Below are 27,805 nucleotides of genomic sequence, written 5' to 3'. Positions count from 1 at the left end.
ACGTCTTCAGCAACAGAGCTAGCAGACGGCAGGCGAACCGCACCAGGTAGCAGCAGCACAAAACCGGCTATGGGATGTAATTTGCTTGCATCGCAGTCATCACTTCTATCAGGAACTCGGTATTTGCCAACGATCGTCAGAAACGATGCATTTTTGATATTCATATATCCTAGGGTTTCCTATGAACGTGAACAAACAATACTGTCGCGTTCTTCGGATGCCGGTGGTCGCCACGAAGACTGGCGCAGGCCGTCCGGCTCCAAGGAGTGCGCCCTATTTCATCATGACGCTGCCGCTCTCCGGGCTCGCATTGGCTGCCGCTTCCCGTCGTTGCGTTTGTCGCGAGCGGCTCGCCGTTGACATCTAGCAGGCCGGACGCAAGCGACGAGCTGCAATCGGACGCTGCGACGCTGTTCGCAACGGCGCGCCGCAAACCGAGCGAGTGGCGGTTATAGCAGCAAATGCGGCTCGCTGGTGCGTCGACTGCGCTCACGCGGCTGTGCCCCGGTCATAATACGTCACTGTATTTTGGTATGACGTCACTAAAACTTTAATTTGTTTACCCCCTTGTGACGTCAGCGTTGATGGCGCTAGCGATGGGTCTATATCGTGAGAGTGAGCATTTAGGTAATCTTTGGAACCGAATTAAAATAGTTTTTAAACGTTTGTTGCGTCCAACACCTGGCTGTGAGTGCCCTTGCATACATAGGAATCCCGTAGCAGGCTTTTTACAGCTTCAAAATTTGGTGTCTCCACCCCTTTAAGAACCCGAGCTGCAGCCGGCGGAAATGAAAGGGAAAGGGAGAGGATAGTGACAGAAGTATAGACGGAAGCGACAGCAAGAAAGGACAGGGGAGAGCTTTGTACACTATTTACAAAATACAAAAGTAATCAAGTTCGCGCCGCTCGCGCGCTAATGTCCAAGCATTGTCCGAAAATAAGTGCGCGCGAGCGACCACTGCGCACAATCACAAAAGATGTAAACTCTATGTACATAGCCGCGCGCACGTAGCGTCCTGTCTCGGACTAATCGCGCGCGCGACACACTGCACTAGCGGCAGGCACGTAGCCAGCAGTATTTTTCGAGAGGGGCCCAAGTTAACGTTTCGTATCGACGGTGAGGGACGGGGGAGGGGGATTTTAGGCTAAGACGCCGCTCCACCCCCACCCCCCCTTCCCCAACTCTTAGATGCATGCCTGCACTATGGCTCTAAAGGTATAAGCCCAATACCATAGCACTTAATGTTTGCCCTTTGTCACTTCAAAATTGATGTGCCAAGAGACGCATGAAAATCCGTCACAATATGGATATTATCCAGAACGGCGAAGAGTTCGTCGACAGTTAATGGTTACCAGAGAAGTCTATATCCTCATGATTTTACTGCAAGAATTCAGCCCCGAATTCAAAGAAACTACTTGGAACAGTCGTGATGTTTTATCTTTCGATCTTGCTGTCACGAGTTTAAAACACGCATTACGTTTCCAACGCAACAAGCTCCTTGATACATGCAGCACAAGAGCTGCACATTTCTTACACAGGAAATCAACGCTCTTCCTTCCGAGCCGCTCGCGACCGTCTTCAGAGACCCTCTCCTTTTTTTTTTTTTGTCGTGTGCTGTACTCGCTCGTTGCTACGTTCTCTTGAACTCCCCCCCCCCCCCCCCTCCCCCACCTCCCTTCTTTTCAAAACCGCGTCTCGGGGATTCGTCTGCTCTTGGTCCATTGAGTTCCTGGAAGGTCCTTGTCGTCGAAGCCGGCACCATTCTTGAGCGCGAAGCATTCCATGGGTTGTGCTGACGCTGATGCACGTGCACAAGAGATCGGCCAGTGCCCCTGTCATCTTAGCTTCTCTTTCCCCTTCATCTGAGAGGGAAAAATACCCCACTAACGAGGGGCCGAAACGGCCCTGCCCCGGAGGCAGTCGTGGCGGGACTCCACAGGTGTGGCGGCCACCTGGTGCTAAAGAAAAGGGGTACCTTCTGCCCTGTCCTCTCGGGGTCGCTCGGCGTGCTCAGTCAAACCCACAAAACTGGATGTTCTAAATGTTTCAAGAAAAAAGCCACATGTGGAGCTGTCGGAATCGATGAATACTGCAGCAACACTATTACATATTTTTATTTCGATATCCTGATCCTGAACTCTAGTCAGCCAATTTTTATGTGGCTTATTCCCGCGCTTTTTCGGTCCTTAATAATGACTGTACCTCTATGCAGAAAATTGTGGCATGGATGTTGAGAGACAATAGTTTACGGCAACGGCTTTCAATTTTTATCATTTGACACATTTCATTTTTATTGCTGCCGTTATTTATTTGTTTCTTCATTTAAACAGTTGTACTTCTGCAGTGGTATATTTACCCGGCTGATTTGCATCTCGTGGCAATGTATGTCAGCTTAGCATGTGTTACTATCCATGCTCCTGTGGTTTCCGTTCAAAATTTACTAACGATTTTTAAGTCTTAGTTACCTTGCTACCTTTTATTTTCCAACATCAACTTTTACCTCTTGCAGTTTCGGGGTCTCTGCCTGTGCCCTTCTTAGGTACAAGAAATATTACTGCTTGTTGCCGCAATAAATTAAATTTTTCACTCGGTCCTCACTTGTCAGAAATCGCACAGATTGAAATTCGATAAAAGGAAGGTTAATCACAGCGCTGCGCCCCGAACGTCACGGATACTCTAGCTTCATCCATTCTTGATAACCGTCCTTTCGTTAAATGTTCAGCTCAGGTTCACATCCACAAATTTAAAGCGGAAAATTTATTTCATGAATGTTTCCACCGTTCAGGCAAATACCACAGAATCATGCGTTCCTTGAATTCCAGAAGGCTCATTAGGATGCTGAATAGTCAATCGATATAAAAAAGCTACGGGGACTCTTAACATCGCCCTAGGAGTGGAATCATCAGTTTTCTCATTTGTTGAAGCTCCTTTTGCAACTTCCGCACACGTTTGGATCAGTTCATTTGGCCATGATCGACTGCTAGCTGCAGTAGCTTGTGTACATCGCATTCTTTTTTTAAAAAGTTAAAGGTGCAGTGAAGAGGAATCTGAACTCGTCATTTTGCCGTGGAAACTCGATCTATACGTTCCGAGCTTTCTTAGAAACTTCGACTTATTGCCCTGTGTGGCGGATTTCTCTAATTAAATAGAATTAACATCCGGCGCCCGTCTTTATTTTTTGAATTCTACCCTTACGGTGAGCGAAGTCGACCAACGTGTGGAGTGCCTTACAGCCACCTCCGTGGAGGCTGAATAAATAGGTTTCCATGAATAAATAGTTTCATTCGAAGATAATATAGCCGCAAAATGAGCCCGCAGAAATAAAAATACGCACGGTCTATTTGCTACTACGGATTACTACGTATTACTCCGCCGATGGCAGAGCGGCAAGCCGCCACGGGACTGGGTGAAAGGCACTCCACGCGTTGGTCGACTCCGCCCACCGTACGGGGAGATAGCTAAAGTAGTGCCAATATTTAAATCTGGAAACAGAAACTCCGCTGAAATATACCCTCCAATATCTCTCACGTGCATCTGCTGCAAAACGCTGGAACATATAATTGCGTCTCATGTTTTCAGTCATCTTGAGCAGAATAAATTTTTTTACGCTAATCAACGCGTGTTTAGGAAGGGTCACTCCTGTGAAACACAATTATTCGTACTAACTGCTGATTTGCGTTTTAATATGAACGAAAACATTCAAACTGATCGTATGTTCCTTGACTTTGCCAAAGCGTTTGACCGCATAGTTTACTGCCGCATGATTTCGAAATTACCATCACTCCGTCAAGACTCACTAACCTTAACACGGCTTCGCAATTTCCTCTTGCATCACCAAAAGTTGATATTTGTTAATAATCTGTCCTCTGACCTTTCCCCGGTAGCTGCGGTGTACCGCAGTGCATTGTGCTTTTTCTCTTATTATTTCTTATTTATATAAAGTATACCTAATAATAAAACTTCCAGTATGCGAACATTCGCGGATGATTGCATTATATACCGCCTTATTAGATCTACTAATGACCACCTGGCACTCTAAGCAGACCTTCTTAATATTAACGACTGGTGCAACACATGGTTAGTGACTCTTAATATATCAAAGTGCAAAGTCATCTCCTTCACCCGTAAAAGTAACAAGTCTAGCTATACTTCTACCGTATTCAAAATGAACTACTCTCTCACGTAACACATTACAAATACCTTGGCGTTTTTTCAGATCTTTCATGGTCATTCCATATCTCATTCATATGCGCCGTCGCCTCCAAGTCATTAATCTCCGAAATCCACCATCTCATATTGGAAAACTAGCATACGTCTCTTTTGTTCGTCCAGAACTTGAATTTGCTTCTTTCATTTGGTCGCCCTGTCACAACGACATGATCACCACGTAGAATCTATCCAAAAGAGGGAAGCGCGATTCATTTCACGAAACTACAACTACTGTTTAGGCGTCACTCCGATTAAACCCGATCTTTCTCCACAATCACAAAGGACACGCCGCATCACTCTCCTCACACTATTTCACAAATATGTACGCTTGAATAGAGCAAGTTCATTTCACCTCGATGTCTCATCCCGCACGTTGAAAAGATTATGTAATGAGCCCAGTTTCGCAAGGATATATGCTGATACATTCGGTTTCAATTCATCCGCACTATCACGAGCCATCAGATTACGGAATGACATAACAGACAACATCGCTTCCACATCTAATCTAGATTCTTTCCATACCTAAAACATCACACATTTCACTGAAAACGTCATTTAGCACGCCTTCACTCAAATCATTTTTAATCTCTTATTTTTTGTTCTTTACTTTCCTGCAACTGACGTGCCATTTTGATGTTTTCTTCCGTATGCTTCCTGTTTTCACTCTTATATGCTTGCGTTAGTGGCGCTACGCTACTCACTGTTACCACGTTCCGCCAGCACAATATCCTTTAATTATTGCTGGTATTTATTTTGGTCGGATGTTTTAGGGGAATTGCTTTCCTTCGTAGCCGTATGGCTGCGCTCGGGTGGATGTCAACGAGTAAATACTCCTCATTGGTATTTATTTTGTGTCGGGTATTTTTTCTGCTTTTATTTCCGCGTCTCTTGTTCTTCTCTACTAATTTGTTGATATGTTGTTTATCATGACTGTATGTTTCCCTTCTGTTTCCTTTGGTTACGAATGCTGAGTATAATATTTTTACGCACTATTTACGCAATGCCCAATGGGCCTCTAAGGATTTCAAATGAATAATTAAATAAGCACAAGCGATACCACGGGAGCCTCTTCTCAATTCTGGGAGCGAAGGTTGTCTGCTTTTCGGAGGATGCGACCCAGGAGACTATAACTGCGAATTTGGCAACATCCCGCGTTTGCATCGTGGGGGAGCGGGAGGGCGATACGAATATCTTAATGTTTAACAGTGATTTATTTAAACACTGATAAAAAATTATAAATGCAATGTAGCTTCCATCTTTGAGGAAAGAGTGATGAAAAACAATGTGCTGTTACAATTTTTTTCTTCTTTTATTACCATAACATCAATTCAATGCGTATGCATATCAATTAAATGATACGCATAAAGCAGAAAAAAAGTCACACACACAGCGGTGATGTTCCACATGAAGAATTTCCTGTTTTTCAGGGAACTGCGGGAGTAAAATATGCCTAAAAAGGAATCTTCACATGTTCTCGGGAAATTTTCTCGTTCCAACCGACTGGGTCACGTTGCTAAACTGCTGAAAGGAGAAAGGGCTAAAAATGTCGATTTTCGGGCCTAATTTGGGAAAGTTTTGGTTATGAAATGGAACATCACTGCTATCCGCAAAACAGAAGCATTAGTAGAGATTTAAGTTTATGCATGAAACCGTCGAGACGCTTTGAACAATTCTCGATCCATGCTTAGAAGCATGAACAAACTGCAGGGACTTCCAGAGGCTTTCTGGGAGAAATGATTAGTCCCGAATTCTCGCTTGGAGCGGATCAGACTCAGATTAGCCACCTTAGTTTCATCCGAATTTTGTCCTCGCACACATAGCCTTCATTTCTGAGTTGCCTTAGCCTCAGCGATGGAAAACGAAAAAAGACTCCTATGGTCCACAATTCGTCATCCCTTCTTGAAACTGACATAAATATTTTGCTCCCGTCATATCTTTTTTCCAATCCCGATGGATGTATGAGACTCAGCCCAAGTGCTCCTACGGCTGGAGGCAGGCAGTGGTTATCATTCCACCGCATCCGCACAGTCACTTGAAGCAGACAGGTTTGGTTGATACTTGCGAGCACAGCTACAGGTGACACGGAGGAGCCTAGGAGCCGTACCTCCTCGCACCTAACCTCAGCATAATCGTTATCCAGGTATTTATCTATCAGTGATTCGACCCCCGTTACAGACGACTCAACGACAGCTATTCGTGGTTGTTCGGCTCGGACCACTGGGAAGATGGGCTTCGAAGTGTGGCTATTTGCTTGCGTTCCGGATTCTGGTCTCTCGACGGCAGCGGATAAAGACCCATTTCTTCCTTTCTCGACGCTCGCTCGTTCATATTTGGGTGCAATGTCGGATGTCTCTGCATTGCTCGAGAGGTTGCCAACGGCGTCGCTCTGTGCGGTCCGATTTTACGTGTTTTCCTCATAAGGCGTGGTAGCTCTTGTGTCCTTCTCTGCCATTCTGTTATGGTCTTGCTTGATTGTTACTTCGAGTAGTCGTTCCAGAACCTGACTGAAGGTGTCCACAGTGTCAGAGAGCTTCTCGAGTGCGTCGCTCTGTGTCGCAAGGTTCCTGGCCAGCTGCTCCACACAAGCCTGTTCTTCAAAGACTCGGCTAGACGATCGCACGGACATAGAGTCGTGTCTGAAGCTGGTCTGGCTGCCGCATTCTGAAGGAGAAGGCGACAAGGCGCAGTCCGACTGCAGATGGGCGCACACGTCGGTGCAGAGGACAGAAGCCGAGCACATGGGGCAGAAAACTTTGTGGTGTCTACTTTCCTCATCGAAATGGCGGATTATCTCCTTTGTAGTCACCACAGTCTGGCAACCATATGCAGCTTTCCAGCACTTCACCTGCGTATAAGAAATATGCGAAGAAAAACAATATACGCTGTGTTCGAGATTATGCTTTCAGCACTTTTTAAACACTATGAACCCTGCACACAAGACGTTTAAAAGCACATCGATTACGCGACCAGGCCATCATAGACTGAGTGCATATTGATCGTCGTAACCTAACACTTAATTGTAATAAATCAGCCAACCTTTAGTCACTAAATTTAGCCCGCCTACTTGTTTTGAAGGCTTAGCGGTGGCCACATTAAAAAACTGTGCCATTTGACAGAGTTGTAGCACACCGGTGTTAAAAGTTTATCGCTCTAAAATTTGTAATTAAATTCAAGCCAGTATGCATACAAAATGACAGGCCATGCTATGCAAGAGCAAGGTTTGCATACTAAATGACAGGCGTAATCCCGAGTAGATTCAACATATATTGCAACACCACCCCCTTTGCGGTTACTACGATTCATTACAAAATTCTTATAATTGTCAAATGAAGTATGTCGCCCACATCATAATACCATGTCTCGCTCAACATTATTCTGTTATGTGAAAAAGAAAACTGACTTAGGAGATAAAATATGTTATCATGCTCTCCGGGTGCGGAGCGTGCATTAATGTGCAGACTCAAAAAAAAAAAAACATTCGACAGAAGTCTGCCTGGTGGGGGAATTTAATGTTAGGAGAAGGTAAGTGACGCCAACCAAGTAAAATACAGAAAAAACACGACGTTTCGGGACCGGCTCGGCCCCTTCTTCACGGTGTGACTGCAGGCGAGCGCAGCTTGGCCTTTCAAGCCCCTGCGTGGAGGACCTTCGGGTCAATGGCCGCAGCCCATGAACGTAGGATGAGGGGGGAGTCCCCAGGGAACGGTTAATACCCCTGCCACACGGCAAATTTAATGTCATTCTCATCGAATGACATTTGTTCGACTTAATGTCATTTTTTCTGCGCGCTGCTACACGGCAAAAACTAATGTCATTCGCAAATGATGGCGATTGCGATGGAAAGGGAGTACAGCATACAAAAGTTGCGATGTATGCTTCAATGCGTTGCCAAAAGTATTGCTTTGCTAATGGAAACCGATTTGAAAATATTAATCTTCATTTCAATAACGTGTTGATCCCTGCTATCCACCACGAGTCCAAGCCAAGCCAAAGCTCAGCCAGCGGCGGCAGGCAAATGGCGGACGTCATTTTGTGAAATGCTCTCTATGGTGAAATTAGTATTAGCTATGCGTCCGCAAAAGCTTTGCGCATGCTACGGGCGCACCTTGCGCGCACTGCCGCCTGTCCTCACAACAGTTTTAGTTGGGAGCACGGTGGTTGGGAGTGAGCGTAGCGCGCGAGAAGCATAACATACTGTGGCACCATCTAGATGACAGCAAGTCAAACCTCCAGAACTGTGTGCCGAAGAAACGTTTTTCCCTTTTATTAACGGCAGCAATGAATGCATTCGAAGGCTTTATTTTTTTAAAATGAAAATCAATTGGAGGAAATGAAAGTGTAGAGTCTAGTGCAAAGTTGGAGAAATACTTCGCCCGGGGTCGTTGCTTTGACGACAGTGTATGCCGCACATAGTTAAGCCTAACATCAAGAAATTCTTATATTTACCTCAAAAACGATTAATATTTCACATTTATATTGTTACGGAGCGGTAAGAATGCACAAAATAAAAGCAAATACAACCGTTTAGAGCAAGCTATCGCATCGAAAAATGCAGCGGCGATGCAGTATTCGGTCCGAAGCGGTCGGGCTGGGCGTCGCCATGTTGTGAATACTAACCACGCAAGGCTGGTAGCGAGAGTGAGTTTTATTTTTTTCCAATTCTATTTATCATTTTTATGCACATAAATGAACGCCTGCACAATTATACGGACGTGGAAATATTAAAGTGCTTGTGACGCTTTTGAAATCGTGTTTTTCGGTGTATATTCTGACCAGGTCTCTGGTGACGAGATAACATATTAGCTCGGAGATCGCTGGCGAATGAGTTCTGTAAACTCATTCGATACCTAATGTCGTTTTCATCGAATGACATTACATTTTCTCGTGTGGCAGCAAAATAATGTCATTTTGAACGAACTTCATTAGATGGGAATGACATTAAATTTGCCGTGTAGCAGGGGTATAACATTCTCTCGTGTTTGCTGAATGTGCCATCCGTTTCCAATACAATGGTGCTGTCGAAGTCAATTGGATGGTCACACCCTTCGCAGTGTTCGGCCACGGCGGTGCGTTCACGATTCATGTGATGGACGTCCGCTTTGTGTTGGCTCATCCTTTCCGCGAAGTTCTTCGTTTCCCCTATGTACGACGCCGCGCAGACGGAACACGGAATTTTGTACACGACGCCCTGGGCCTTTTCTCTGGGGTACAGGTTTTTTGGGCGGGGGAGAAGGTGACCGATAGTGCTGGTCGGTTTGTGCGTAGCCAGCACCCCTTCTTTTCCGAGAATGCGAGCCAGCGTCTCGCTCACGCCTCTCACGTATGGGATGCAAACACGTTTTCGCTTCTGGCACGCGTCTGAGGAAATAATAGATCGGATTTTGTTTTGCCTCTCTTGTTTCATGATAATGCGCCGGATGAATGAGCTTGGGTAGCCGTTCGTTTGGAGGTCAGAAATGACTCGGTTCTTCTCCTTCCTTTTTTCTTCACGTGACGAACATATGGAGTCAGCTCTCTTCTGTAATGATGTAACGACAGATGTTTTGTGCGGGATGGGATGGTTCGAATCGAAATGTATGCAGAGGGAGAGGGAACTGCTTGAGGAAAAACGGAATTGTGATATTTAATTTTGAGTTGTTTGTTTTCTTAGGGTGATTGGCTATGAGGTGGTACCGAAAATATCTTAGCAAGGTCGTCTTCTTGGGTAATGGGTAGAATCTCAGAACCATCGGACTGCCTTGCAAGGATTTTTCCGTTTTGTGTCCACACTGAATTCCATTTGTGTTCCTTTTTAAGCTTTATTGCCATACTTAGAAGCTTCTTCAGACTGGGGAATAAGTGCTCATTTCCCTATATCGGATTGTCATTATCCAGTGATGTCTTCATCTTCTGTTTTTGAAACACCCTGGATCTCAATGTTTGCATTCCTGGAGTATTGTTCAATGTGAACGAGCTGCTTTTCAAGGTCAGCATTTTTTTTTTTCAAGACCCACACATATCTAAAAAGTTGCCTGCTTTTCAGCGGCAAGTTTAGCATTATTTGCTAATTGCGCATCTAGTTTTTTCTTCAGTGATTCAATTTCTTCATAAGCAAACTCGAGACTCGTTGTCATGCTTTTCTGCTCAGACTTCAGATCGCGCATTTCATTACGCAAGTCCCTTTCATAGGCCTCTCGGGCCGTTTTAAATTCCTGCCTGAGATCATATTTGAGCTTCGCGTAGATTTCGTCTTTGATTTTGGCAATTTCTTTTGATATCTTTTTACAGGAAAAACGGCCCTAGACACTTGGCAGCAGCGACGGTATAGTATGAAAAAAGAATTCACCGTACAACATACACTGCACTAACCTGCGTAAAAACGGCAGAACAGTGTCAAATGATGCACCCAGGTCGTCGCCGCTACTGCCAAGTGAAGGGCGGCAGCATCGAACGCTTCTTTTTACAGCATGAGGCAGGTGACGTCACGGCCTCTGATGTCGATAGGAAGCGCTGCTGGCGGCAACGCTGTCGTCCGCTTGAGCGTCGTTCCGATGGGCGTAGGCGCACGTGTAGTCAGCCGATCCTTCCGTAGCCACTCGTTGTAGTTTCTCAGAATCAATCTGCGTAAAAACGGCAGAACAACGTCAGGTGATGCACCCAGGTCGTCGCCGCTACTCCCAAGTGAAGAGTATAAGCATCCTAAACTCATATGTTCTTCCCGAATGCATTTCTAACAGTGTGTAGGTATGTTTTGGGATGACGAACGACCAATGGCCAATTAAAACCGTTTGAATTTTACTCGCACTGGTGGAGCAGAAGATAACGTGCGAACCACGTGATAACTTACAGGGCAAAACACTTGTCATGAAAACCAGGCTGAAGAAGCGAGGAGGGATAGATGTGTTTATGAGATGGTTGGTTTGGTTTTGGTTTATGGGGTTTAACGTCCCAAAGCGACTGAGGCTATGAGAGACGCCGTAGTGAAGGGCTCCGGAAATTTCGACCACCTGGGGTTCTTTAACGTGCACTGACATCGCACAGTACACGGGCCTCTAGAATTTCTCCTCCAAAGAAATTCCAGCCGCCGCAGCCGGGATCGAACCCGCGTCTTTCGGGTCAGCAGCCGAGCACCATAGCCACTGAGCCACCGCGGCGGCTGTTTATGTTTATGAGATGAGATTTACATTTGTGACTATTTCATTTACGAGACGTTCCGGTCGGCTGATCAAAAAGAAAACCAAACGCGCTTTAGTTTGTGAATTTTCTCACATGAGAAAAATATAGCTATAAAATAAAAGCTATGTTTTTGGGGCTTAAGGGCCCAAGGGGAGTCAGGCTGTGAGAGACACCGAAGCAGAGGGCTCCGGATCATTTGGACCAGCTGGGTTTCTTCAACGAGCAATTATACTGCAAATTACATGGCTGTCATGCTTGCCGCCTGAAGAGAAATGCGGCTGCCGAGGCTAGGAGCAAACCCTGGTTCCCCGGCTCAGTAATCAAGCGCCTTCACCACTAAGACACCGCGGCGTGGAAATAAGGAAATAAATAAGTCAATGAGTAAAGCTTAGTTTTTTTAATCAGCGCGTACTATAAACACATAGCTCATCCGTGTCGCTGCTCCAATGCCGCAGTTGTGTACTTCACTCTGCAAAAGTAAATGAATAGTCGGACACCAGCCGTTTCTGTACGAAGCCAAGCCCGACTCGGGACCGCAGATTTAAGCCCGAGCCCGGCCCGGGCCCGCAACTTCAGGCCCGGCCCAGACCCAGCAAACAGGCCCAGCAAAACAAAGCCGGGCCCGGGCTTTCGGGCCGGCACGAGCCAGTGCAGTGCACAAGGTATGCCAAAGGTGTCTAACTACTAGCGGTCCACGCGATGCGTACAATGGTAGGAAGCATGCCATGAGACGGCGTCAGGCGTCTCACCGAGTGCTAGGCGCTCTTTATTTGGACCGGGGGGTTTTTAAAATTATCAGTCGAGACAATTCACTTCGAACTGCCAAAACATTACACAATTTCCACTTGACTTTACACTGCTGTGCAGGAAAGCACACTTTATTCACAGTTTTTTTGTCTTGTTTTTTAAAACATTATTTGATATCCGTAGAAACACGTTATGATTAGCGAAATCTCGTGCAGTGGTCAGGGCAATTCACTTTAGCAACCGAACGCCGCGATGAAGCAAAAAGAATGAAATTTTTAGCAGGTACTCGGTTCCGGAGAGTGCTGGCTTTGCAGAAAAGCGTGACGAACGCTAGAGTGGCAGTGAAATTTTTAACGTCTAAATTAGGTGACATGTAATAGCAAAAACGATTGAGAACGAATCCTGAACGAGACGACTTGCCCTAATAAATATTCGTACCCGACCGTTAGATCACTCAGTGTTCATATTCCACTGAAGACCGACAAATATGTGCATGGATCACGTGGGAATCAACGTCTAAAAGCAGATTCGATGACGTGTTGGAATTTTACGATAAAGAAACGCTTTTTATCTCCTGCGATAGCTAACGTCGCTTTATGTATTTACCGCACGCGGAGTCTGCCCGTGCGGATATTAAAGGGTTCACTCAGGCGCTTGAGAGTGTATATGCTTACCTGAATAAATAATTTAGCGAATAATGGTTCCGGCCTCTAGGGATTTGTTTTCCTCTGCAGAGCGCGCGAAATAAAAATGAGAGCAATGATGGACGAATGCATGGCCTTCAGTTTGCCGCCCAATTACGTCTTCGCAGCTGTCGGGGCGCACCGCGGATTAAACTTCCTGTGATGCCGGCAAAGTTTTTATTTTCCAATTTTCCATGACTACCCGGCTGTAGTCGTAGCAATCCATAGGCTAAACTTTCGCAGATTCCGGTCAAGACTCGCGGTTGAACTCAGGATAAGGAGCGCCGAACACCCCCCACCATTAAAAACAGAATTAAGTTCCTCACGTGAGCACTTCTGAGTGGCAGGAAGCTTGCTTAAAGTCCGATAGTACAAGAAACGTACAGCCGTCAGCACGCTTAACACGAATGAGGGAAAGAGTGGCGAGGAGTGGCTTGGACTGACGTCAGCGGCGCGAAGTGTTCCGCGCTGTTGCCCAGATAATATCTCGATATGTTTGCGGTGGCAACGATAGCTGGAGCGCAGCTCGATTTGACTACTCACCTTGTTCTTTCACTTGTATCTAGCCGGCGGGTTGAGTGAGCTCACTTGACAGTTTAGCGACTTTTCTCTACTGGCCGCGGCTCACGCGGGCGCAGAAACGTTGCGGTTTGCTTATCTCCAAAAAGCGTTGAAGTGGCGTGGCTTCAGACCGCTCGAGCGCTTTTCTAGGTTGACCAAGCCGGTGATCGAAAGAAATGAAAATTCGGAAAAGCAGAGCAATCGTTGGTTTGTGGCGTTTGTAAAGATTGGACAATAAATTTTCAAATCCGGTGGCATGGTTGCGCAGGTTCTTCATTTCTCATATTGTAGGACAGCGTGGTGTCGCTGTGCTCTCGCAGGTTAGTGTCTGGCTTCCTGTATCGCCCACGCTGCACTGGAGATCCAGTGCAGGTGCGGAAGAGCTGCTCGTGTCATGAGCAAGAAAGACACGTGGATGCCATTCAAACTAAGATTTTAATGCCTGCTTATTAGCGAGAAGCGCCAAGAAAACCGAAACGAGCAGAGTGTGAGCACCAGCACAGAATTGGAACAAACCAGTCCTGGTTTCAACGAAAAATAAAGAATGGAGCGCTTGTTGGCAGTAAAAAGAACCCAAAAAAGCGTTCGAGCTATCTGAAGCCACGCCACTTCAACGCTTTTTGGAGATAAGCAAACCACAACGTATTTTTCTGCGCCCGCGTGAGCCGTGGCCAGTACAGAAAGGTCACCAGACAGCCAAGTGAGCGCACGCACCCCGCCAGCTAGATACAAGCGAAAGAACAGGCGGTCGAATTTCTTTGGAGGAGAAATTCCAGAGGCCCATGTACTGTGTGATGTCAGTGCATGTTAAAGAACCCCAGGTGGTCGAAATTTCCGGAGCCTGCACTACGGCGTCTCTCATAGCCTTTGTCGCTTTGGGACGTTAAACCCCGTAAAACCAAAACCTAAAGAACAAGGAGAGTAGTCAAATCGAGCTGCGCTCCAGCTATCGTCAGCCACCGCAAACATACCGAGATATTATCTGGGCAACAGCGCGCAACACTTCGCGGCGCTGGCGTCAGTTCAAGACGATCCCGGCCACGGTTTCCGTCATTCGTGTTAAGCATGCAGACGACTGTACTCGAACGGCCACTGCGTCACCGCTCGCCGTTTAATCGCATCCCTGAATGGCGAGACATTCACCTTTCGTTATGCGAAGGCGTCGTGCTGTCGTCCGCTTACGCGAAACTTGCAGCCCTTATGGTATCTAAAAACACCAAGCATCAGACGCGTAAAACCTGAACAGTTCGCCCTCGTCACTTACCGCTTTACTCAGCAGCTCTTCGACGGGAAAGTCCGTCCAGTTCACGCCTTTTTCCGGGCACAGCAGGCCATCCAGGGGACACACGGGCTCGACGCCCTCCGTGCACTGCTCGTAACAGAACCTTCAAAGGACGTGCTGGCAGGCAAGGACTGCCGCCTTTGTGCGCACCAGTCCGCAAGTACTGCACACTCTGACTCGTAGAGGCGGCTTCACGAAGCGCAGAGGCCTCCAGTCGAGCTCTGCTGTGAACCCGACCACCATGTAGGGCACTTTTCCAGGAGGCATCCCGTCCTGCTGTCGTCCTAGTGCTGAACACGATGGAAATGCTGTGCCCATCCGAGAATGCTTGTCCCGCTATCTCTGTCTCTCCCTCTCCGTCCTTCGATTTTGTTTTTTGCCCGTCGTCAAGGCTCCGATCGCTGTGAATAGCCACCGCCTATACACCTGTCCCAGTTCCTTGCCACGCTGTGAATCGTCAACACTTTCAAGTCACTCTTCGGAATGCTACCCGCAGGCATGCGCATATCTGCCGCTGAGCAGAAATGATAGTTCGTTGAGCGCCGAAATTTTTACCATAATGGGAAAGAGAGACGGGATTCCCGGGGCTTTGTTAAGGTCTTTGTCCTTGTTTCATTTTTGTTTTGCAGGTACGTGTTTCTTCAACAAAGATTGCGTGGTGACGGGAGCGAGAAATAAGACGTCACTGCAGTACCGTGACACCGTCATGTTGTGGGATAACCGCGTACCCCATTTCCTCCGCCAGCCAGCGGCGAGCGTGCGAACGCCACATGGCGAACCGCGCGAGCCACCCGGGAACGGCACACCTGCTTGTGCTCCCGTTCCTGGAGGCCACCGCGTGGGCGCCCTGGCCGCTCACGTAAGGCGAAAGGATGAAACACTGCTGAGGGGAGAGCGAACGACTGCCACCCCGAGCAGTAATCGGGAGGCAATGACAGCATATTGCGTGGGCCGAGGCCGTGGTCGACGCAGGGGCAAGCCCAAGCATAAGATGGCGCAGTTGGCCGCATACTTTGCGTGACTTTTGGAACACTTCCTTTGTGTAACTTACGTTTGCGCGTGAGACCCCCAGGACTGCTTGCATTAACGTAGGGGGCCCTAAAAGCGTGTTTCTTAGAGCAACGGCTGATGTAATGTTATGACCTTCGCCAATAAACCCAAGGTTTGTACATACCGAGAATGGCATATGCAGCAATTTTGCTAGGGCTGGAAACCGTGCGCACAGAAGGTGATGAGCTGACCATGCAGAAGCCCATCCCATGCTATCACGTGGTTCATCATCATCATCAGCCTGACTACGACCACTGCTGAGCAAATAAATGCCTCTCCGATGTCTCTCCAATTAACCCTGTCCTTCGCCAGTTGCGGCCACCGTATTCCCGCAAATTTCTTAATCTCATCCGCCCACCTAGCTTTCTGCCGTTCCCTAGCTGCTTCGCTTGCCTGCTCCTGGAATCCACTTCGTTACCCTTTAGGACCAGCGGTTATCCTGCCTTCGCATTACATGCCCTGCCCGAGCCCACTTCTTCCTCTTGATTTCAACTAAGATGTCATTAACCCGCGTTTGTTCTCTCACCAACTCCGCCGCTTCTGATCTCTTAACGTTACACCTATCATACTTTACGCGGTTAGCCTTACATAAATAGCACAATTTATTTCTCATTACACTTCGAGGAACTGCATATTCCTCAGCCCTTTCTTGAACCCTAGGCGAAAAAGAATTGCAACTTAGGCTTTTTCTGAGCGCACTGAAATGTCATTAAAAAAGAAATCTGTCTAATATTCGCAATCTTTGCCAAAATAAGCGAGCAGGGGATAGCGTACAGTAAGCCAACCCATCTGAAAGCAACATTGATTGCTTGTAAATGCCAGGATAATTTATGCTGTATTATATGTTTGGGATTTAATGCCAAGAAATTACACGTAGGCTGTGGCAAGCATCGTAGTGGATGAGTGTAGGTTAATTTCGATGAACGAGGTCTTTGATGCGCACTGACATCACGCAGCATTGGTGATTAAAAAACCCGAGGTGGTTAAAATTAATCCACAGCCCTCCGCTGCGTTGCGCTTCATAGACAAATGAATTCACGGGGCCACTTCCTACACTGGTCATTAGGGAGAGATGTTACCACAGTGCCCTTCAGTATCTGGAACACTCAGAGTGAACGCAACTGGTGAAAATGGCGAGTGGCTGTTCCTGCAGATGTAGTTTACCCTGAAGAACTTGAAAGGCATTGATGGAGATCGAAAATGGTGGTACAAATGCAATGGAATTGTTTTGACTCGCATAAAGAAGCATTTCAAATTGGCTTTCTACGCCGAGATGGAACCTACACGTGTTTCGTTCAACTGTTTACATCGTTTGCAGAGCAAACAGCTAAACTGTTACATACTTTTGGCTAGTAGCGTGAGCAATAGCTCCTTCTAACTCCTGCAGGTAGCATGAGTTGGACGGTGCTAGGAGTTGAAGGTTGGAGACGACCGAAAGGTGACACTATACTACATCTCGTAACGTACTTGCAGCAGTAACTTTCTTAGCAGCCATCACAGAACGTGTCTCACCGACACCCTTCCGTGTGTAACCCATAAGAAATGTTATGCTGGTTATTCAACGCTCGCAAAAAGCAAATAGAAATTTCGTTATTAATTTTATTTTATTCTACCTCAATACCGCAGCAAAATACATGTCGAACCTATTTCAGGCCTATATGCTGGTACAGCTGCGACGACCAGGCCGGCAAGCCTGGTCATTAAGATGTGCTCCACCGCAATGCACGAGAGAGCAACTGGAAGCATGAACGATCTGGTTCCGGGCCAAGGCTATTAATGGAAGACACGGTGACTCTAAGCAAGAGCCGAGCCCGCAGCTTTGTGTTCTCGCGAAAGTTCGCGTAGATGGAGTTTAAACCACTGCGGGTTCGAGGTTAGCGTGAGCCGAACCATGGAGACGATGGCCCAGTGTAGCGCACTCACAACTTTAATGAGAAAACGGCTCACAGCAAGGAAAGTCTCACCTTTCGTGGAGCGGGCTTTGGCACATGGCAGAAAATCCCACATATGCGTCATGTTTGCATGGAAATAGGCAGGAGTAATATTTTGCGTATTTGCGCTGCAATCGAACAATCCAAGCCGTGTTTAATTGTTGTGCGCGTAGCAGCACAAGCAGTTCGCTCGTCTCTGCGAAGCTTTTGGTAGTTTAACGCCACATTCGCGACTTTTGAGGAGCTGGAATTGTAGAAGTAGGCCATTTGGCCAGACAACGCAAGGAAATCCTGCGTATGACCTCAGGATGTCCAAGTCGGTATGTTCAGACATCTTGAGGCTGTATAAACTGGTCTTGAAGCACTCCAACTGAGGTCCATTTGTCCGTCCGTTGCGCATACTTGGGACGTCTTGAGAATCATGTTTAGGGACGTTTTCAGTGCTACTTCCGGGTTTGTATCGAGCTTTTTGTTTTACATAGGAGTGCTTTATTGAAAGCTAATGTAAAAGAAGCTAACCAGAATAAACAAGAAAGACGAGGCAAAGCACGGGTTTACTATGCCCAGTGCCGCAGAGAGTTGTGGCTCTTTCTTCTCCCTGAATCTAAATATTGAGTGGTCCAAAAATCTAAACACTCCAACCACATGGGAAGCATGCAAAAATATTTCAAGAGATCTCCTCAGGGCGCATAACTTTTCGGTCACAATGTTTCCTTCATTATGTCTGTGTACACAGGTTCTAATAAACCTACAGCTCTTGATGAGATCTGAGTGCAAGAGACACATAAAAACAATTTTATTTCACAGTAAATCTGCTGAAAAGTTATGCGCAGAGGTCAGTTGATACAAACAATGATCCACTTAAAATTTCCTGAGGTGAAATTTCTTCCACAAACACCACTGGCGTTCGGGCATTTGCACAATGTCCTCCTCACTCCAACATGCAAGTACGACTCACAAAATCAACTCCAGTGTCATCCGAAGCTCGTCTTGATGCACATAGCCGTCACGTGCAAGGTAGAACAGATTAAACGACCCTTCAGTATGATAACAAGGCTCGTTCGATGATCCTGTGGGCCTTCGCATATATGTGCATAAAGGAGAGGGTTTAAATTCGAGCAGCCGTTTTGTCCGTTCCTTCGGGTGCACCACACTAAGCCTAAATCTGTGTTGGAATGGCCATTTAACTACGTCGTCCATGCTGCCCTTGTGTAGCTGCAACCTCCAAAAAATCAACAGAGCCTGGTCATTTTTCTTGAACACAACCGCAGGAGACACGCGGTAGCCACACAGGTACACTTGCTTGGTGTCATAGGCGGCGGATCCTAGCGCCACAGCTGTATCGTGTAGCAGTTGAATGTTTCTGATAAAAAAAATTGCACAGTGATGCTCCGTTTTCAGTCTGACGAATGAGTCTGTTCAATTGGCCCAATGCCCTTCAGTTTGCCTTTTCGCTATCCTTAGCTTCATTGACGGCTGCAGCAAGCCGTGAATAGCAGTCGTGCCCCTGTGCCGTCGCTTTTTCAAATTCACCTTTTATTTCTTCTTCTAATGATCTTATTCTGCTCGAGAGAGTGTCGGCTACCTCACTTCTAGCGATCAAGGATCCTTCTATTTGCTCAGAAGCGGTTATTTGGAGAACGCTTCCGTTTAAAGTGCCGTGGCCTTCTCGGGCTCCCTCAGAGGGTTCCTGCTTTATAGCTTTCCTGACAGCGTTTACATCTTGCGAGATCTTGTTCAGTTGGTCGGCTCGTGCATTGCCATCGCTGAGCAACTGCTCCAGGAGTGCCCTCATTTCGCCTGTGTGCTGATCTAGGGCTTTGCTCAGAGCTGTCAAAAGTGATTCGTCATGTTGCCCAGTCTGCCCTCCGCGTTCTGAAGGAGGACGAGTTGTGTGACCTGAACAGCCAGATCTGAGGTGCTCGCACACCTTGCGGCAAAGAACAGACGCCGAGCACTTTGGGCAGTGAACAGAGTGGTGTCCACAGTCGTGCTGGAAGTGTTCGGCGATGTCTGAAGCAGCCATTACAGCAGTGCAACCGTTCTCTTCATTCCAGCATCTGACCTGCATTCAAAGCGGTAAATGTTAGTTATTGAAATTACTAAAAGTGCAAGCGAGAAGAATCATGAAACATCAAGATGGGACGGCCTTGTCAGCCCCGGTATATGACTTCGATTATTCAAATTAAAATATAAACAAAAACGTCTCCTCCACGCTTGTATAGGGCAGGAGGAAGATGCCGAACTGAAAATGACTCAAGTTATATAAAAATGACTGAAGACAGGCGCAAAAAGAATTAATAAAAGATGTGCTCACAATCAGAATCTTGACTGGAAGAGAAGGAATCATAAGTGGAATTTTACCCCATTTCCTCTGCAACGCACAAATTGATCGCCCCTAATTTTCATCCTAAAGAGTTACCGTAAGGGCACGACGCGGTTCCATTAATCTCTTCAGCAGCCTGAGGTCCTCTTTGCAGATCACTCCACAGATATGAAAACTTCTTTATTGCATTATTTTGACGTCTATGTCATCTTATTTTTTTTTTAACACACAAGGCGTCATTTCAGCCAAGTCGAACAAACCTTCCTCACCGGTCCCAGTTTTTGAGGAGTAGCAGTTCGAGTCACAGACTCGCATCTCGATCATTTTTTTATTTTCAGCGCAATTGCTTTTCGTTCTTCCAGGCACTACGTAATGGTGGTGGGATTGCATCACCACACAGTAGACCCATGAGGAAATGTTAGCAAAGTCATCACTGTTTCACTGCGTCATTGTTGTCTGTTGTTTGAATTACCCGCATGAGTCTGTGCTTGGTTTTGACGTCATGACCCTCTCGATCAATCCCGATTTTCTCGACATGCCATTGCCGATGGCCGGTTCTCCGCTGAATACGGCCCTTAATGCTTTCAAGTTAAAATTTGCCCTAAAAAGGCAGTTCTCAAGTGTGAACGCTTCAGAAACTGCATTTTTCAGGCTTGTGTTCAGGTTTTATGCTGTGCATTGGCAAGGAGTCCGATCGACGAGCCTTCAAATTTGGCATATTGCGCAACCTTGGAGCTACTGCTCTACTGAAAGTCGGGTTGAGCCCACTGAGTGCTAAATATTAGACAGCTTTAGCATGACGTGTAGTCGGAGCCCGCACGCAGCCAATGCGCTTCCGCAAGTCGCTTTGACGGCGCCAGATGGCGCCAGGTACCAGGCAGCATTAAAGCCCCTAAAGAAACTAAAGTAGCGTCAATACGCCCTCCCTCTTCTCTCTTCCTCCCCCGCGCGCGGCCGAACGACTTTTGTTTTCTTTGTGATTTCATGTGACTGCGGTGGCCGCCTCTAGCCCGCTCCGAAGGCACTAACGCCCCTTTTCAATTGGTTGCGCTGAATTCCCGTATTTGCCGAGTTCTCTATGTCTCCGCATTAACCGTGCGTTCCGCTGCATAAATACATCGGTGACTTAGGAGAAACATTTGCATGCTTCACTGAATCGTTTAAAGGCAAAAATGAGCACGCATAAATGGATTGTTTTGGTAGAGCGGCGCGCGCATCGCGTCCGGGTGCGCCGAGCTTTATGCGGCGTGCCAAGTTTGATATCGAGGGTGGGGCATGCATTGAACGTGACCGTGAATCACGAGGCCGTAGAAGGAATTTGCGGTGATCTGTTTTGGTGAAGAGGAGTATGCAAACAGAACGACCGTCGCCGCCGGATCGCTGGACGTGCTACAACGGATGCACAGGTTTGACATCCGAAAAGACACCTGCAAGTAAAGGCATTCTAAATGCCCGTAGTTCAACCGATCTTCTAGTGGCTTTTGGTTTTGGTCTGCTGCAGTGTATCGCGGACCAGGTAAGACGCTTGAGGGAGTGCTCGAAATACGGTATGAAGGCCACGCTACGTGTACACTTATCTGTGCCTCCCCTGTTCTACCGCGTGCATGAACTGTAACGATATAGACTCCCGCATAAAAATTTTCTTTGGAATACTTACTTAGTAAGGAGAAAACCTACCTCGCAAATAACCTTCGCCTGCCAGCAATGGGATAATAAAGTATACGTAAATGTTTCATCGGCATCAGTCATTTAGTGAGAAGCAAAACCTACCTGGCTTTTAACACATCTGTCCGATAATCTTCCACATTCGTATAGTCGCTATTAGAGCACTGCACGGGCCTTAATTATTCACGCGTCCCGAGCCCGTCAACCTTTTTCGTTACGCGCCCCAACCCGGCCCGATTTTTTCGATATAGGCCCGAACCCGGCCCGCGAGGTTGACTTGCCCGGCTCAGGCTCGGAAACAGCCCGAGTACTAAATGCACATCGGCAAAGCCAAAGCCTTTTCTTATACTGATCTAATTAAAAAAAAAAGAAGCGGCTACAAAGCTTTTAAAAATGGAGATAATGGGGGCGTCACTGTCTGCAACGTTAACAAAAACAAACAAACAAATGTTTTAGCATTAATAAAAGAGGTTATCACAGATTTGCTCGCATTCGTAGCCTCCTCCAAATTAGTTCGGCGTCAAGGGGAAGCGAGAACGTGGAAGTGCTGTTACAAAGTATGTGACAGGAAACGCACTACCCACTTACGATGGGCACTATCACGCATACCCACAGCTACTGGTCATATTTTGAGAGTAAACGCAAGCCAGCGCGCGCTAGCTGGTGTTTCCACCAACGGTGCTACGGTGCCTTGACGATGCATATCGGCGCGATAATTCTTTGTCTTTGTCTGTAATATATATATATATATCTATATATATAATATACACGCACGCACGTGCGCACGCGCGCGACTGCAGAATGTAACGCGTGCGATTTACGATTTCAGAGTGCAGTTTGATCTGCGCTTATAGTACTCATGTATGTCTAACTGGAGCATGCGCTCAAATTTAAGGAACTTCACTCTACAGTTAGACGTGTGCCTCGCGTCACTTACACGCTTGCGTGCGTGCAATCACGATGCGCTCAACGCAAGCGCCCTTATGTCGAGCTTACTGCGGCCATACGCTCGATCGCGAACAAACCACTGGACAGAGTAGCTTGAAAAAAAAAAGGAAAACTCAGCAGCTATTGAAAGCACGTCCCTTACTTCGCAAAGTCTGGTCGATGACGTTGCGTTAAAATTCGCCCGGCCAATTCTGTGTAGCCAAACCTTCCTCCGGCCCGCGTCGGTTTTCGATGATGGGATCGCGAAGAACCGCTTTCCACCGTCGTGACGGTTCCTGCACCCGAACGCGCAGCAGCCCGTCACGCCGCACAGATAGACGGCTTGAATTTAGGTGACTGACACACGTTCCGAGCAAAACAAAAGCCGATGTTCTTCACAGCAAGCAATAGCGCAGTGTCCGCAACGACGCCTGCCGAACCTACGGTGCGCGGTTGGAGCGGACGATATGGCGTCTGCGGCCGCGAAAAGCGCGGGTTGAAAGGACTTTTGCGCGCGAAACCCTCGACCAATCGGAGGAGGCGACGGGCGCAGGAGAGGGAGAGGCGGCGCTCTGCAAACGTTGTAATTACTTTAAAAATTTCCAGCGGCTTCAAAACTATCAACGCAACGGCGCCGTCTACATAGCTTGCACCGTCATCACATCCGGTGGACGTCGGTTTCTAGTCGGCCATGCTGCCGAACCACCGTCAGCCCGCCTCTAGCTTACCGCTGCCTATGGTAGCTCGCATCGTGTTGGTTCTCGTCCATCTGTAGATTCAGTGTGGTTTTTTGCGCCACCCTTTGCTGCTCCAACCGTAACGACATCTCCAGGTGAAACAAGAGGCCGATTAACACGAACTTCGTCTGCATTCATCAGATAATCGTAGGCACGCAAGTACGAGCTCTCCATCTTCGACTCAGTACGAATCTGCGCGAGCTGTGGCTGGCTCGCATTAAGCGCGATAATTTGGACCTCGATAACTGTAATCTCCTTGTCTGCGGAGCACACTTTGTGCAGGTAAGAGGCTTGTGTCGTCAACTAAATGTCAGCGAAACCATGGGAAGCAACGGTTGCACCCTGAAGTGAACGTTGCTGTTTTCATTGACCCCATCCGATTTGTCTGACAACACAAACCTAGACTGAGACCCGCGTCGCTGCATCCTAACTACAGCTCAAGGCAAGCCGGTTCGGATCGCCACGACCGCAGCGAGCAATGGCGGCAGAGAAAGCGGCGTGCCGAGGCCGAGCTTTTCGTCCCGTAGGCGCATCGCAGACAGGCTTCTGTAGAACTCGTTGAGTGCCTCCATTGATTAGAAGGCTTTCGTCCCTTCCAATTTCACAAAGCTGCAAAGAGTACATAATATCCCCCTGGATCACTTCAGGGAACACACCAACGCCCATCGTCGCGTCGACTCCCGGTCGCGGCGGGTACGGCCCTATATCGTCGCTAATTTTCACTTTGTGTACGTAGCGTACGCGCGCCGATGGAACAAATACAGAGAAGTAGCCTGCGCTGAATGGTTCTTTCCGCTGTGGGGCAGGCATCGCGCCCGAAAGATAAGAAAGTAATCCAAAGCGTCCGAGGAGTGGTCGGGCACCGCAGGGCGGAGAAAGCCGGATGGCCCCGCAGCATGGCCGCAAGCGCTTGATGGTGCGGAAGTGACGACACGTGCAAGCTATGTCTACACAGCGAAAACTCGTCTCCTCATGCGGTGGACACTCGTCCGACGATAACAGGAGCTCGCATATCCTTTTCGGAATGAGTGATTGTATACGCACGACGTCGTGTTCGCCGACCGGAAGTTCGTACACGCACGACGTGATACGCTTGCGCCATCTGACGAGAAAAACCAATATCAACTTTGTTTTTCCCACGGCCGGTCTCGAGGGGGGCGCGCGCCCCCCTCGAGTCCAGCCGTGGATTCTCCGTGATCGGCTCCGGCGGCGCGCCGCTGCACTTTGCTCTATCGCGGGGGCCACGGTCCCACCGCTCCGTCCCAGCCTGTAAATGACACTCCACACACTGCAATTACGTAAAGTCCTTTAGCTCGCATTTGTGTTTTTTTTTTACTTTTCTTTTTCCTAACTGCGGGCCCGAGAGGAAAGGCGGAGGGAGTGGTGAAAACTCGTCCGCTTCTACACAGCTCGTTTGAACTTGTTTGTTTACGTCAGTCTCTTTTACAAAATTGTCAGTCCAATGTTTCCAATGCTGCTACAGCCTTGCTGCTTCCGGAGCAAAATGTGTCTGTGTGCGTGCGTGCGCGCGCGCCTGTACACACGCGCGTTCCAGAATAACAAAGCCGCTAACAATCGTTCTTGGCCGCCTAGACGCAGGCGCCTCGGGCGCGACCGCGAGCGCCCGCACCCCGCGCGCGAGCGCTGCTTCGTTTTAGAAGTTTCAATGATGGGCGAAATACGAAACAGAAAGAAAGCAAGCGCGCACTTATGCTGCCGCTACACATGTGTAGCGGCAGCTCCCAAAGGCGATGCGCGTCGATGGCAGGCTGGACTACGGAAAGGGACGCCGAGGGCGGCTGCAGCCGTTGGCAAGGGGTTCGAAGCTCCGCTGCGGGACAGGCGCACTATAACGAAGGTGGCGAGGGGGAAAACCACTTGCTTAGAAAAGCAGAAGGTGCACGAAGGTCTGCAGCACGGGGGCCGGCCAACCGGCACATATAGCTAGGTCGCTTGCCAAAAAGCGCTGCCGAATGCCGCGCGGTATCTAGCGGTGTACGACGGCTAAGGCGCTCCTCGAAGGAACCTAAAGACGGGAGGTGGCGGTGAGGGAAGGGGAATGGTTCGAACAACGTTATAACTTTAACTCTGACGTCTTGCACTCGTGAAAAGCACTCAAGTTAGAAATTTCCGGACTGAAAAAAGTGCTCGTTCTCAACGCTGTATTTAGTCGCGAACAGTGTATTCGTTCTGACTCGGAAAATCCTGAACGCTTGTTTCGCGAAGTTCGCAAAGCTGTCATACTTCTCCCCTAAGCAGATCTCCATCACGGCAACGACGAAATGCCTATCATCCACGCTAAGCCATGGGCGAACTGGTCGAGGCCGTCGAGCATGGATGGGGGAGAGAAAAAAAAAAACGCAGCACGCGACTACGTGCGGCGAGAGCGAACGCCAATTTTCGTCGCTAGACGGCGCAAGCGACCCACGACGTGCGTGTACAAACCTCCGGTCGGCGAACACGACGTCGTGCGTATACAATCAATATTTCTCGGAATACACCGTTTTGAAGCGAAAAGCTTCACTAGGCCAGTCAACACCGAGGCGAGCATGGGCCCCGTCGTGAGAAAAAGCCACAGGTGCGCTTGCGCGAACTGTGTGACGTCACAGGAGAGGCGCAGGTGGTCGGAGCCGCCGCTGCCGTGACTCTGCAACAACCGCGTGACGTCACAGGAGGCGCATGCCGCCGCGGTTCTGCCGGTTTAGCCATGCCATCACCGAGGCTTTTCGCTTCTGATATCGGGGCTTAACCGAGCTAAGCCCCAGCCAATTTTTTTGCCTCCTTTATTTTTTTAATTTTCCCAGGCTCGGGCGTAGTCCTGCACCCACCCCATACAAAGAGAAAAGCCACACACACATTATGATCATCATCAGTAGACCAAGGAGGTTTCATCCTTACAGAACACTGACCGAGTGGTCGGCTCGGTTCGTGTGTGTGCGTTTATGTGCGTGCGTACACGGATGGGCCACTTTCTCAATTGCTTTTATTTCTGTGCGTCTTCTTTTCTCCCTTTTCACTTTTCCTTCTTTACCACTTGGGGACGCCAAAATGTTGCCTGCCCACTACAAGGCGACTATAATAGAATCATCGTTATTATCATCATCATACTCGCAGCCTTTTCCTGTTTTCCTGGATGACTTATTGGGGCCCCCAGCATTGCTCTTTACCTGGCGGTAAATTGTATTAATCGTCGAATGAAAAACTCTCACAAGAAAATTGCCGTCGATTACGTTACTTCCTTATGCGAAATTTGAGCGCAGCTCATCAGCTATTTCAGCGTTTCGATAGAATGAGGCCAAGAATTGGAGCAAGACATGTATATAAAATAAAAACGTTATTTCTCACACATAATCTTTCTTCAAGAAAAACTCCACTAACGATTCCTTTATATCACTACCGCCACGTAGCTTAAAGCACGATTGAGGTGTCCGTTGTTCCAAGAGGGCACTTATGCACCGTCCTTTCTTCTTTCACTCCCACCTTTCTCCCTTCCCCTACGGCGTTGTTCAGGTGTCCACCGAGATATGCGAGACAGATACTGCGCCGTTTGCTTTGTTCAAAAACCAATTTAGCAATTATTATCCCTCTGCTTTCTAAGCTCCCGCTCCATTGGTTTCGCAGCTTAAAGTGCGACTAAGGTGGCCACTGTTGATCACAGCGGACAACGGTGACGGCGACGCCGCGACACGCAGAAACGGGCGCCGAAGAGCTGCGCTCTAAAATCTAGTTCACTATACTAAAACCAAGGGTCAGTGCCATCTTCGCTTACCTCTCTTTTGGCGATATCGAAGGAGGATTCCTCCCAGTCGACGTCGATTTCCAGGTGCCAGCATCCGTCCAGAGGGCACATGATACTACCGGCAACGTCTGCGCACTGGTCGCAGCACGACCAGCACAACACGTGCATGCAGGGAAGCACTGACAGCGTCTTGGGAATCAGCCCACAGGCACTGCATACTTGATCTAAGGGTATCGGGGCGACGAACTTCAAGGGTTTCCGCTCTCGTCGGCCGCAGAATCCGACCAGCGTGTAAACGTAACTTTCCATAGCGATGCTTTCTGCGTCCGCTCAGTGCCGAGCGCTCAACGAGTCTGCCGTACCCGAGGCGGCCAGGACATGCCTTCTTAAGTGTTCCCTCTTCCTCCCTTCACTCTCGCTCTCCTTCACCCTCTACGTCACCTTTTTTTATGGTGACAGCAGTATTCCCGAAGAAAAGGAGGAAGGAAGGAGGGAAAGAGTGAATATGCTGAAAAGGAGAAAGAGCTGGGCGCAAGGCATGAACACAAAAAACACCCTCTCAAGCAGAAGAACAGCAAAGGGATGGGGTAGAGGTAGCAAAAGAGGGCAAAAAAAAAGGTGCCTGAGGAGCAGGAGCCCGAGCGGGGATTGAGCAGGGGTGGCATAGAAACAGGGACAAATGCTGGGCGGGTACAGTGCGCCTGGATGTCAAAGAAAGTCTCCAAGCACGGCCTCGTCAAGAGTGAGGGGGAGGAAGAGATTAGTTACGGTGCGTCCTTGGTCAGTTTGGCG

At 48.1% G+C, this 27,805-nt stretch overlaps 2 pseudogenes; one reads left to right on the top strand and one right to left on the bottom strand.

The window, feature by feature from the left end:
• Positions 1-18,573: 18,573 nt before the first annotated feature.
• The window catches only part of LOC149329171 (uncharacterized), a 377,016-nt pseudogene continuing 367,784 nt past the window's right edge, over positions 18,574-27,805 (bottom strand).
• On the top strand, positions 20,742-23,801 carry LOC149329175 (uncharacterized; annotated as a pseudogene).

Source organism: Amblyomma mixtum, chromosome 9 (assembly GCF_055824585.1).
Source record: "Amblyomma mixtum isolate Tamu chromosome 9, ASM5582458v1, whole genome shotgun sequence".
Classification (NCBI taxonomy): Eukaryota; Metazoa; Arthropoda; class Arachnida; order Ixodida; family Ixodidae; genus Amblyomma; species Amblyomma mixtum.
Note: the sequence above shows the minus strand (reverse complement) of the source record. Positions and strands in the feature narration are given on the sequence as shown.